This window comes from Ailuropoda melanoleuca, chromosome 18, assembly GCF_002007445.2.
Source record: "Ailuropoda melanoleuca isolate Jingjing chromosome 18, ASM200744v2, whole genome shotgun sequence".
NCBI classification, from domain to species: Eukaryota; Metazoa; Chordata; class Mammalia; order Carnivora; family Ursidae; genus Ailuropoda; species Ailuropoda melanoleuca.
The window spans coordinates 24927246-24941253 of NC_048235.1; the positions used below are offsets into that span (position 1 = coordinate 24927246).

Genomic DNA, 14008 nt, shown 5'->3' on the forward strand with positions numbered 1-14008 from the left:
CTGGAGAAGATAATGCTAAGCGAAATAAGTCAAGCAGAGAAAGACAATTATCATATGGTTTCACTCATTGATAGAACATAAGAAGGAGGAAGATCGGTAGGAGAAGAAAGGGAAGAAGAAAGGGGGTAAACAGAAGGGGGAATGAACCATGAGAGACTATGGACTCTGGGAAACAAACTGAGGGCGTCAGAGGGGAGGGGGGTGGGGGAATGGGATAGGCTGGTGATGGATATTAAAGAGGGCACGTACTGCATGGTGCACTGGGTGCTATACACAAGTAATGAATCATGGAACTTTACATCAAAAACTAGGGATGTACTGTATGGTGACTAACATATTAAAAAATTATTATAAAAAAATAAATAAAATAAGATTTCCTCTTTAAAACTTTAAAAATAAGTAAGTAAGTAAATAAATAAATAATTCCTCTGGCTGCTCTATGAAGAACAGTCTCTGGAGAAACCAGTGACAAGACTACTGCACATTCTACATGAGACACAGCATCACTTCAGGCAAGAGTAGCAGCCATGGAAATGGTGGGAAGTGTTCAAAAGTATTGTGTATGTATTTAAGCAATTCTAAGATGTTCATTTTTTCATGTTTTATACCCATGCAATCAAGATGCATTCTATAGTCAGTGGCATGCCATAGTTTCATTAGCAACATTTTCTCTTAGTAGTGCTGTAATACTATAGTAGATATATATCATGTACAATATTAATATATAATATACACAATATGTAACACTATTATATATATAATATCTTGCAACATAATACTATGTCTTATAATCAATGTCATCCTAGATTCAATGAAATAGGTTATTTGGAAGTTAGAGCCAACAGGACTTGCTAATGGCATAATATCAAGTATGAGAGAAAGGAAGAAGCCAAGGATGACTTCAGTCGCTAGACACTCCAATATCTGAAGAAAGTACCTTTCGTTACTGTTATTCTTCACCTATTATTATGTATATGGTTGGGGCTAATAATAGACAATTGATTCACTGATTTGACAAATATTTATTGAACTCCATAAAATGTTAGGCACAGAGATATGAAGGTGGATAAGACATAGGCCCTGATTTCACAGAGCTTATAAAGTGGGGAGAGAGGCCAAGGGAAAGGGAGAAGCAGACTCCCCGTTGAGCAGGGAGCCCGATGTGGGACTCAATCCCAGGACACTGAGGTCATGAACCAAGCTGAAGGCAGATGCTTAACCGACTGAGCCACCCAGGTGACCCAAGGACTTGAGGTCTTGAGAGGATGAAATACCCCTTGAAGGAATAAAAGGGAGGGGATCAAGGACAAGTAAACGTGAAGAAAGTCCCCCAGCTCACCATGTCAATCTGGTTACAACGAAACTCCTCTGTTTCCAAAACAAAGCCAGGAGAAAAACATAGCTACATAATCAGCTCACAGTTACGACTAAAACCAAGAAGAAAGGGATAAAGAAAGGGGGGTAATCAGAAGGGGGAATGAAGCATGAGAGACTATGGACTCTGAGAAACAAACTGAGGGCTTCGGGGGGGGATGGGATAGGCTGGTGATGGGTAGTAAGGAGGGCACGTATTGCATGGTGCACTGGGTGTTATACGTAACTAATGAACCATCGAACTTTACATCAAAAAAATAAAATAAAAATTAAAAATTAAAAAAAAAAAAAGCACTCAAGATTCCTCCAGGGTAGATTTTTCGGGAAAGAGAAGGACTCAGAAACCTGGATTTATACACAACTAATGAATCATGGAACTTTACATCAAAAACCAGGGATGTACTGTATGGTGACTAACATAATATAATAAAAAATATTATTATAATAAATAAATAAATAAAGAGAAAGACACATTAAAAAAAAAAAGAAAAGAAAAGAAAAAAGAAACCTGGATTTCTATCCCAGGTCTGCCTGATAAAGGCTATGACATGTGGTAACAGGCAGCTGCTGACATGGCCTTCAGTGGCCCTGCCTACTGATTTTCACTCCCTTGTGTAATTCCTTCCACTTATGTGGGGGCTGGATTTAATGACTCACTTCCAATAAATAGAACACAGCAAAAGTAATGGGATGTCACTTCTGAAATTAGGTTATAAAAGACTGTAACTTCTGCCTGATTCACACTCTCTCATTCTTCCCACATGCTGGCTCTGAGGAAGCAAGCTGGAGAGGCGCACATGACCAAGAACTGAGGGTGACCTCCCCCTGATGGCCAGCAAGAAACTGAGGCCCTCAATCCAACAACCCTCCAGGAACTGATTCATGTCATTGACCACATCAGTGAGCTTGAAAAAATGCCTTCCCAGTCAGTCTTTCAGATTAGAAATCAACACCTTGATTGCAGCCCTGTAAGAAATCCTAAGCAAAGGACCCAGGTAAGCTATGCTTGGATTCCTGACCCACAGAAACTATGGGGCAGGGAGAATAGAAGTGTCTTATTTCAAGCTGTTAAGTTTGGGGGTAATTTGTAATGCAGCAATAAATAGTATTCCCATGGTATGAAAACTGACTAACAAGACTAGTAGGAGCTGACTGGTGGCTCTGTGGCATCAAGAGAGGGCTCTTTAATGGAATATCATAGTTTTCTGTCCTTGCCCCTGTCTGTTCAAAGAAGAGATGAAGGAAGAGGGACAGAAGTAAAGACAACTAATGGATACCAAGAGCCTCCTATCTGCCAGGCACTGTAATAAGTACATACTGTTTTTATTATGTAAGTTAAATAAATAAATAATCTCATTTATTCTCCAAAACTCTTTGAGATGAGAATTTTCATTCTTATACAGAAGAGGAAATTATGATCATATGTGGTTATTATGAGGATTAAATAATAAAATACAAATAATGTACTGGGCATAGTACCCGGCAAATAATAGATAGTAAGTAAACGTTACTCAGTTCCCACTCCTTCCTCTTACAGAGAAACATAGTTGAGAAATAAAGAAATCAGAAGCTTGCATACTACATCTGCCACTATTGCCATACTAGAAGAAAGAGCTGGAAGAACAAATGAGTCAAAATTCAAAATTAATCCTGAGAGTCAAAAGTACTGGGCCAAAACAACCAAGATGAAATAAAACAGGGTTAATGTAAAAACCTACACTTACGTTTGAAAAACTAATCCTACTCGATTAATATAAACTTAAGAGAAAACTTGACTAGACAGTAAGTAATATCAAACAGATCTAGGGTTAACCACAAGCTTAATATGAGCCAAAGTGATTCATGGATCCTGGAACAATAATTATCTTGTTCTTGGTCTTCATTAACTCAAGAATAGTTTACCAGCAGTGATCTAAGAATAAAGATATCCCAGTATACACTGCAATGGTCAAAGCACACTTGAAAAATCAGAACTAGATCTGGGCTCCATGTTTTAAGAGGAAATTGACAAACTAGAGTTCATCCAGATCCAGGTGACCAGAATGGTGATAAATTTGTACTATGCCACCCAAGACATGATTGAAGGAATGGAGATATCCCCCCAAACATTGATCCAGCCCATCCCCCCTGCTCACTCACCAACGTCTACTCCACTAGCTGAACTCACAATCCACCACACCTACTGAGGAGTAGGGAAGGCTCTGAGAATCAGAGGACTGAGGTGCTATTACCAGCTCCCCACTAAGAGGGTACAACCCCGAACAAGCTCCTTAACCCCTCTGGCCCTCAGTTCCTTGACCTATAAAATGACCTTAGTCCTTGGACCAAGATCTCTATGGATTATCTGGGCTGAAAAGTGAAATGATTCTGTGCCCGATAATCTTCCTGTCCCACAGGTCAGATTATCGATAGTGTGGTCACACAGCCCCTGAATGCTCATTACAACACAGCCCGCAACTTCTATAGCACCCGGATCAGTGTGACCCAAGGGTTTTCCATAGGGCATTCTTTTTGTGAGATGCTCACTTAGCTACAGGTCTTGGAATCAAAGTTTGGGAATGCTGCCTATTCTGCTCTCCTCTTAAAGACTCACAATATCACTATATCAAGGAACCTGAAAAGTCCTGCAACAAAGAGGCCAACATCATTTTGTTCAGATTAACATTTTTTTAAAAACTTGCTGTACACCCTTGTGTTAAATATCTGCCAACAGATATTTGTCCAGCAATGACTTGAATGAACACCAGTTATTTCACTGAGGCTTCCGTACTTCACAAGCCCCAAAGCATCATCAGCATAGAACAGTAGCCATCAGACAGCCAATTCTTAGATTATGCATGTTTTCAAAGACAGTAAGACTTTCAGAGTCACCCCATCCACTACCCACCATTCTAGACAGACAGGGGCATCTACCCACTTACAATTTCAAGCATAGGCACACAGCAGAGTCAGATTTCAGATTTCAGCCCTAACTGACATACACGGTTACTCTCAGGTTATCACTCTCTAAAAATCAGTTCTTTAAGAGGGCATCTCAGGAGAAATAGCCAATTTTTTAAATGCTCCTTCCAAAAGTAATTCCTTACATTTCAAAAAGTTAGCCAAAGCTTCAGTTATCAGTGTCTGTAGTAGTATTTAAAGCCAAAAACAAGAACCATAGATACAAATGAAATAAGATATGAAAAAATTATTTTTATTTTTTTTAAAGATTTTATTTACTCATTTGTCAGAGAGAGAGAGAGCACAAGCAGGGGGAGCAGCAGACAGAGGGAGAAGCAGGCTCCCTGATGAGCAAGGAGCCCGATGCGGGACTCAATCCCAGGACCCTGGGATCATAACCTGAGCCAAAGGCAGACGCTTAACTGACTGAGCCACCCAGGCATCCCGAAAAAATTATTTTTAAATAAGCAATTCATATCAGCACTGCTCTGTTGTCCATTTTAGCAAGCAATTAATTGTAAGGGCAAACTTTAGGATATCCTACAGCAATAGTCTATACTGTCTTTATAACATTTAAAATGGCTTACTGAAGACAAATTTAAGTCTTGAAAGGTTTCATTACTATTAAAGGAGTGGCCCATTCAGTCTCTTTCATAATATTGAAGTGGTCTCCCAAGCACATAAAATTTAACTACTGAGAGACATAATAGCTTGCCTAAGGACCCACCTCAGATGGGAAATTGATAGAGTAACCACGTCTTTTCTCCTGCTGCCCCTCCATTCATGTTTATTTCCTGTTTATCTTTAAATCTAAGCTCTAGCTCTGTCTCTCTTGCTTGAAATATTCCTGTTTTTCAATGATTTTTTCATGCTTGAACTCCTAGTGCTTCAGAGTGAGCCTAGAAGCATAAGTTAGACCAGTATGAATAAGGGGATGTAAGGAGGCCAGCCTAAATGAAGATCCATATGTTACAAACTGTGGGGGAAATGTTGGATAGATGGGTAAAGTAGGTGGGAGGGGATTAAAGGAGCCCTAAAAACCAACTAAGTAATTTGACTTGCTTTATAAAATACACCAGTTCCCTTATACCAAATATTCACCTAGTCGTTATTACATAAATGTAAAGCACTAGGTTCAACTCTTTGCCTCTTACCAGACATAATACCTTGGGCAAGTTACATAATCTTTCTGAGCCTTAATATATAGTTAGGATTAGATTTGACTGCAGATTTTAGAAGGAAATTTTTTAAATAAATAGTAGTAGACCTGGGGCGCGTGGGTGGCTCAGTCACTGGGCATCTGCCTTCGGCTCAGGTCATGATCCCAGGGTCCTGGGATGGAGCCCCACATCAGGATCCCTGCCCAGTGGGAAGCCTGCTTCTCCCTCTCCCACTCCCCCTGCTTGTGTTCCCTCTCTCGCTGTCTCTTTCTCTGTCAAATAAATAAATAAAATCTTAAAAAAACAAAAACCCGGAGCATGACAAAGCTTTAAAAAAAAAAATAGTAGTCGACCTTAACAGGATAGAAGTTTATTCTTCTCTAGTATAGGAATTCCAGAGATATGCAGTCCAAGGCTGGTATGGAGGTCTGGCCGAAAAGTCCTCAGGGACATAACGCCATCCATTCTCAATATGTTTGAGGGTGTAGCCTCACCATTGTGGTCCTAAGCAGTATACACATTCTAAGTAGCAGGACAGAAGAATAGATAAGTAGCAGGAGTAAAAGATATACACCAACTGTCTCTTAGGAAGTTTGCCATGAGCTGCCACCTGATACCCACTCTAAATCCCACTGGCCAGAACTTAGTGATGGCCACATTTAATTAAGGGGAGGATAGAAAACGTCATCTTCAGGCTGAGCACTAAGGTGCCCAGGAAAATTACCTATTGCTATTGAAGAAAAGAAGAAAAAAATAGGAGATAACCTTACTACAGTTTATCTTAAAATAAAGATAATATCTATTACATGGAATTTATTTGGGAGGGGTCAGAATTAAATGAGAACATATATACTAAGCACCTTACACAAAGCTTCATGAATGAGAGTCCCAATCTTCCTTCTCCTCTTTATAGACACAAAAATCAACTTATCTACATGTATCTGCTGTTTATCTCGCATCTTCAGACCCAGATACAACATTAACCTTTCCAAGTAGAAAAGTAATATACCACAATTTCTCCCTATTTGACTTGCAGATATCAGCAACCAAATACAAAACACTGCCTACTGCACTTCTCAACCTTCTACAACTGTTTACATTATACATTGCAAAATCGCCCTTAGAACAATGGGATACTAGCTGTGAGGTCCTGAGCTTACACTCTTCTCTGGGATGTGAGCCCACAAGGGTGGTGATCTTGTCTGATCCATTCACGCTGAAGCCCTAGGGGAGTACCTAGCACATGGTCAAGACCAATCAGTACTTGTTGAAGGAATTGATATTGGAATGGTCAAATATACAATACAAAATAAAAATGTTCCTGCAATTACACTCTAAGATACATTACCCAGAGAAACTCTAGCATGTGTACACTAGGAAATGTGTAGAAGACTATGGATAAAGGCATCGTTTATAACGGCAAGGAAATGGCTTAAAAAATCCAAATATCCATCAAGAGTAGAACAGATAAATAAATTAGGGTATATTTACACAGTGGAGTTTTACTAAGCAGCAAGAATGAAGAACTGTTTATATACATCAGTATTATGAATCTCTTAAACACAGTATTTGAGCTAAAAAAATCAAGTCACAGGGGTGCCTGGGTGGCTCAGTCGGTTAAGCATCCGACTCTTGATCTCAGCTCAGGTCTTGATCTCAGGGTTGTCAGTTCAAGCCCCACATTTGGCTCCATGCTGGGCAAGGAGAGCCAACTTAAAAAAAAAAAAGCTAGCCACAGGAGACTATGTACAGTATGATTCCATTTATATAAAGCCCAAAAACAAGCAAAACAAATATGTAAATAATATATTGCTTAAGAATTAATAATAATAGTAGCCAGTTATTGTATAGTGCTTACTCTGCACCAGGCACTAATCTGGGTATATTACATGAACTCATTTAAACTTTGTAACAACTCTGTGATGTAGATACTCTCATTATTCACAATTTATAAATGAGGGAACTAAAGCCCAGAGAGGTTACCTGACTTTCCACAGTCACATGGTTAATGAAATATGTGGTAAAACCAGAAAGAAAAACAACAGAAATATTAACCCAGAGTCAAGTTAGTGGTTATCTCTGAAGAGAAGGATGTATAGCTTCAATGATTCTGAAAACGTTCCTTTTTATGTATATTATGGGTACATAAGTGTTCATTACTATTCCTTAAATTAAACAGCCGTGTTATATATTCTCCTTTTATGTATGATATATTTCATACTAAAAATTATTAACAAAAAAACACATTGGCATAAGCAAAGATTAACAGGTAAGAGTGAGTTCATCTAAGCAAGAAAAGAAATTATTAGAAAAAAAGATTTTTAGGGGCACTTGGGTGGCTCAGTCGGTTAAGCATCTGCCTTCAGCTCAGGTCATGATCCATGGGTTCTGGGATCAAGTCCCGCATCAGGCTCCTTGCTCAACGGGGAGCCTGGTTCTCCCTCTCCCCGTCCCCTGATCATGCTCTCTCTAGCTCTCTTTCTTTCAAATAAATAAATAAAATCTTTAAAAGAAAAAAAGATTTTTTAAAGGGGGGGCAAAAAACCCTAACAAAAAGAAAGAAATTCTTTGAATTTACAGAAATATTGTTACTTACATTAAAAAAGAGTCCCATTTTGACTGTCTAGTTCAATCTAGTAGTAAAGCCTAACAATTGTAAAAAGACTAGCAACAGAAAGCCATAATTAAATGAGAGAGAGAGGGAAAGCTGGAGAGAGATACAGCAAAATGTCTGCTCGTGCTTAGACGGCAGGCTGTGTGTGATATCCCTCTTCCTTTTTAAGATCATAGACACACTCTAGAGTTAGACAGACATGTGTTTGAATTGAGTATCTGTAATTCACTGGTTGCAAAACCTTACGGAATTTATTTAATCTCTCTGAGCTTTAATTTCCACCCATTTAAAATGAGGATAATAATACCTCAAAAGTACATTTTGAGGTTTTAATGAAATAATATATATATGTAGCGCACAGCACCTAGCTTGCAGTAACACCAAGAAAAGTTGGTATCGCTATTTGTAGGGACTACTGACCACTTTAGTTGCTTTCCCCTCATTTTTTTTTATAGATTTATTTCTTTACTTTAGAGAGAGAGAGAGCAAACATGGTGGGGAGGGGGGACAGAGGAGGGGGAGGGAAGTAATCTCAGGCAGACTCCCTGCTGAGCACAGAGCCCGACATGGGGCTCAATCCCAGGACCCTGATTGTCACCTGAATTGAAATCAAGAAATGGTCACTCAACCAACTAAGCCACTGAAGCGACCCATGCCTTCCCCTCACTTTTTAATTTTGAAGCACCCTCTCTTGCTCAGGAGGAGTTGACCCACTCACCTCTTGAAAAAGGCTTTAATCCAGGCTGGGAGCATGAGAATCATCCCTCTGCCTTTGGACAGTGTTACAGAGAAAGAGGCACCATCTTTTCTCTGACATCACTAGCTCTAAAGTTGTAAACCTAGAGCTGGCCTAGAGCCTAGGCAGTGGCTGCCTTTAGAATCTCAAAGTTAGAGGTTACCTGTAAATACAGTTAACTAAAGGAAAACAGTAAAGAGACAGAGACTGACAGAGACAGAGACAATTGAGTCTAGATGACAACATTGAAGCCCCCTGAACTTCATGTATAGACAGATCCATACTCTGAACTTTTCTGTTAAGTGAACCAATAAATTCCTTTGCCTAAATTAATTTGAGTAGGGGCGTCTGGGTGGCTCAGTCGGTTAAGTGTCCAACTCTTGATTTCGGCTCAGGTCAGGAGATTGAGCCCTGCATCAGCCTCTATGCTCAGCCCACAGTCTGCTTGTCCCTCTCCCTCTGCCCCCTCTCAGCTCATGCACTCTCTCTCGAAGATAAATAAATAAATAAAATCTGTTAAAATTTTAATTTGAGTTTTTCTGTCACTTACAACCCAAAAATCCTAACAACAAATTGATACATAAAAAGCAGCTAGACCAATGTAAACCAACTATTATACCATCAATACATCATTTCTTTCTTTTTCCTACACTTCCCAAGTTTAGTTAGCCTGTGTTTTTATTACCTATTTTCCTATTATATAAACCTCATCATTTTTTTATTCTTAACCATGTGGACTATTTCTTTCAAAGGTATTTTCGAATTATTGTTTACATTTATTATCTATATACGTTTAACTTATTCCATGCTCACTTATAAGATTTTTACCAGTATGTTTAACTTATTTATCAATTTAGAACTTAAATTTAATTGATAACTTAATTTTCATTTAATTTTCATTAATTTTCATTTAATTTTAATTAAATTGATAATTTAATTTTCAATTTAATTATCAATTTAGAACTTTATCTACAGATGACTATTGCCCCAATTGACAGCTTGACTAATCCTAGACTCAACCAGTAAGTCACTCCCAGATTCCTGACCTTAGGAAACTAAGAGAGATAATGAATGTTTGTTCTTTTAAGCTGCTAAATATGAGGGTAATATGTTATACAGCAACAGATAATTAATACAATCTGTTGTCATAAATTTTGTTCTATTTTTAATTTAAAACTTTTCATTGAATAAAGGTATTTTTCTGCTTTATTTCTGATTATGCTGTTGTCTTTTTGTTGTCTTTTTTTTCCTTCAGAAACAATTATTATTCAAAGAATTTGGATCTCTATGGCATGCCATCCAACTCTTAGCTTTCCATCTGTAAACTTTTATTCTTTGAAGCTATGTGTTTTTTTTAAGATTTTATTTATTTACTTGACAGAGACAGCCAGTGACAGAGGGAACACAAGCAGGGGGAGTGGGAGAGGAAGAAGCAGGCTTCCAGCAGAGGAGCCCGATGCGGGGCTCGATCCCAGGACTCTGGAATCATTCCCTGAGCCGAAGGCAGATGCTTAACGACTGCCCCACCCAGGCGCCCCTGAAGCTATGTTTTTTAACTAGTTCTCAAATTTGCCCTCTACTAGAAGAAGTCCATTTTCCACGGTTCCAGGTATTCTATTCACTCCCTCCACCCTGACTTCTTTTGCTGTCATATTTAATTTTACTGCAGTATTTTCTTGCTGTGGATTTTTCACATTATCTTTCCATAATAGCCTACTCTCCATTCTCAGAGGCAACGTTCCCTTATATATTTTTCTGCAAACTGAGCAGTTATTTTCTAAAATTGTCCTCTGTTTCTTATAGTAAATCTATTTCAGATGCAGGGAATTTTCCTGAATCATCAGGACAGAATAACATCGTGGTTAAAAGCGTAAATCTGAAATCAGTCTGCCTAGATTCAAATCCCAACACTGTCACCTATCAGCTCCAAGACCTCGGATAATCTTCCTTAAATCTCTGTGCAAAGTAGTATCTGAAAAATTGGGACAAAGAAGTACCTGCCTCACAGAGTTACTAAGCTAACATGTGAAGTGCTTAGAACCACCTCAACACATGGTATGTGCTCAAAATTCTTAGCTATGGGCACACCTGGGTGGCACAGTCGGTTAAGCATCTGCCTTTGGCTCAGGTCATGATCTCAGGGTCCTGGGATTAAGCCCCATATCAAGCTCCTTGCTCACTGGGGAGCTTGCTTCTCCCTTTGCCTGCTGCTCTCCCTGATTGTGTTCTCTCTCACTTTCTCTGACAAATAAATAAATAAAATCTTTTAAAAAATTATTAGCTATGATTATCAGGACAACACTTAACTTGTGCTGTGGGACATTATTGCCACTCCAACCACCTCCCCCTAGAGTTTTCTCTGGTTACTCATCTTCTCACAAACCTAATTCAGAAGGAAAAATCAAGAAACAGAGTTTACCCTGGGCTCAGTAAGAGACTGATGAGACCCTATCCTAATACTTGATGAAAAACTAAGAATGTTGTACACCTGCAGCTAGGATAACACTGGATGTTAACTATATTGGAATTAAAATTTTTAAAAAGAAATATTTCATAATAATCATTTTTTAAAAAACTAAGTTTGTCACTCCTTAGTTGAGACTGGGATTTAAAAAATAAAATTTAACGATTTTTTTTTTTCAACAGCAAATTACCTGTTCGGGCATCAGGCAAGTATAGACAAGGGACACTATTACTATTGCTTACAATTCTTCCCCAGCACAGATACCAGAAGGATGGGGCTCTAGGAATAGAATCCCTTGTGCGTTCCCATAATAGAAAAAATACACTCAAGATAGATGCAGTTTCCTGCAATGTTTGGGGTTTTTTTAAGATTTTATTTATTTATTTGACAGGAAGAGAGACAGCCAGCAAGAGAGGGAACACAAGCAGGGGGAGTGGGAGAGGAAGAAGCAGGCTCCCAGTGGAGCAGGGAGCCTGATGTGGGGCTTGATCCCAAGACTCCAGGATCACACCCTGAGCCGGAGGCAGACACTTAACGACTGAGCCACCCAGGCACCCCTCCTGCAATGTTAAATAGTACTTTTTACCCAAATTTCTTTTTCTTTTTTATTAAACAATGTGATGGCTTTAATGACTAATTAAGTAATATGTGTGTACATGTATTCATATGTGTGCACAAAATATAAGTGACTCTGTAAGCTAATGTTTAAACACTGACCATGTTGAATGTCTGAAAAACTCAGCACATTCCATAAAAGTTTACAGGCTTAATTATCTAGATACAATTTAATAAATTCAGCAAATAATAACAAAAGGATACATGGAATTATCTATTTGCAAAATTAATAAACTCTTGTGAAAATCATTATACTCTGTCTAAATGTAAAAGTGCAACTACATAGAGGAGGGGAATAGAACATGAATTTACCAAACTTCTTTTTCTCATCTCAAGAACCTCAAAATCTCGTCCCATCATGGCTTCAGTCTTAAAGTCTAGAATCTTAACTATCTCAAGTTTGGATGTGACTCCTCTTGATTTGGAAACTTATGGACTAAAAAATTATGTTATTTACCTTACTATTCCCAACGTACAATGGTGAAACAGGGTAACTGCAATTCACTTTTCCTTCTGAAATAGTGAAGAACTGTAGGCACATAGTAGTCACATTGAAATCCTCTCGTCAAATGTTACCAGGTCTTCCCTATTTTGGGGTTGGGGAATGTTCCTTCTTCATCCTAGTTCTGCTCGCTGAAGTAACTTCTCATCAGGTATGCTCCACGCCTGCTGGTTTTGCCCTCTGCAATGTCCTTCCTTTTCCCATCACTTGGTGGACAATTCTGAAGAAGACATTGGAAAATACACCACTTTTGGTGACTTAGCAAATTTCTCAGCCTATCTCCTATCTATGAAATGTTGAATAGAGGTGAGCATATTTTGCATGTGGAGGAATGGGAATAATTGTGGCCAAGAGGACACACGGGTAAGGTTGCATGATCAGTCTCATTTCACCCCTCCCAGAATCCACACCCTTTGCTAGGTAACTCTGCAGTCCTCTTAAAGTACAATCTACTTTCCCACACCTTGACTGTGGGCTTGGCCATATGCTTTGCTTTGGCCAATAGGATGTTAGTAGGTGAGTCCTTTGCAGGGCTTGCGCCTTATGCAGTGATGACTCTGCCTTCACCATGAGCAGAACAAGCCTGGGCTATCCTGCTAGCCCCAGGAGGAGGATGAGAGGCATCTGGAGTTGAGCTTCCCCAGCTGCCTAAGCCTGAAGCAGACTAAGGAGCAGACCAGCTGAACCCCAGCTGATGCACAGACACATGAAAACTAACAAATTATTATTGTTTTAAGACACTGAGTTTGTGAGTAGCTATTATGCAGCAATAGCAAACCAGTATAACTGATAAAAGAAATCACCAACATATAAGCCAGTCATTTGGGAAGTTTAGGTAGTTTTATGAACTAAATTGTGTCCCCCAACATTCATATGTTGAAGCCCTAACCCCTTATGTGACTGGGTTTGGAGATAAGGGTGGAGCTCTAATCTGAGAGGACTGGTGTCCTTCTGAGAAGAGGAAGAGACGCCAGAGACTGCTCTCTCCTCATCAGTGCACAGCAGAAAGTCCACATGACAACACAGCAAGAAGATACCCATCTGCAAGCCAGGAAAAGAGGTTCACCGGAAACTAACCCTGCCAGCACCTTGATCTTAGACTTCCAGCCAATACATGTCCATTAGTGAGGCCACACAGTCTGTGATATTTTGTTTCGGCAGCCAGAGCAGACTAACACAGTTAGGTTGAAAAGAGTAGATGGTATGTTAATTGCGATTAGTATCCTACATCTACTGAACAAGGACCAACTCAGGTCATGCTGAGAGACTCTGGGTACAAACTGGGAAAACTGGCAAATAAAAGCAGGTAAGAATGTCTTCAACTGGCAATTGGTGAGAAAGGAAAGTTAATTTATTGACTAAAGCCAAGGGTAGAGCAGATTTTCTGTGTGCAAATCTGGAGACAGAATCCCTTAGTCAGCAAGTTTAGATAGGGATCCAAATTTGAACTTGAGCTATCTGTCTGTATTTCTTTTAGTCTATTACACACAGGTTCCCTAAGTGAATTAAAGTTCAGCTACTTTAGGTAATTACAGTAACTGTTTTCCTCTTACCCAGAAAGGTCAGGGAGAAGGAGAGGAGATATGCTATGTCCCTTTTATAT

General features: G+C 39.1%; 1 long non-coding RNA gene across 1 annotated transcript in view; it reads right to left on the reverse strand.

Moving 5' to 3' along the window:
* Positions 1-12608, reverse strand: part of LOC117797110 — a 42570-nt gene extending 29962 nt beyond the window's left edge. The window contains exon 1 of the long non-coding RNA XR_004621997.1: positions 12361-12608. This is a non-coding gene — a long non-coding RNA (uncharacterized LOC117797110). The remainder of the gene's footprint in view (positions 1-12360) is intronic.
* Positions 12609-14008: the final 1400 nt, after the last annotated feature.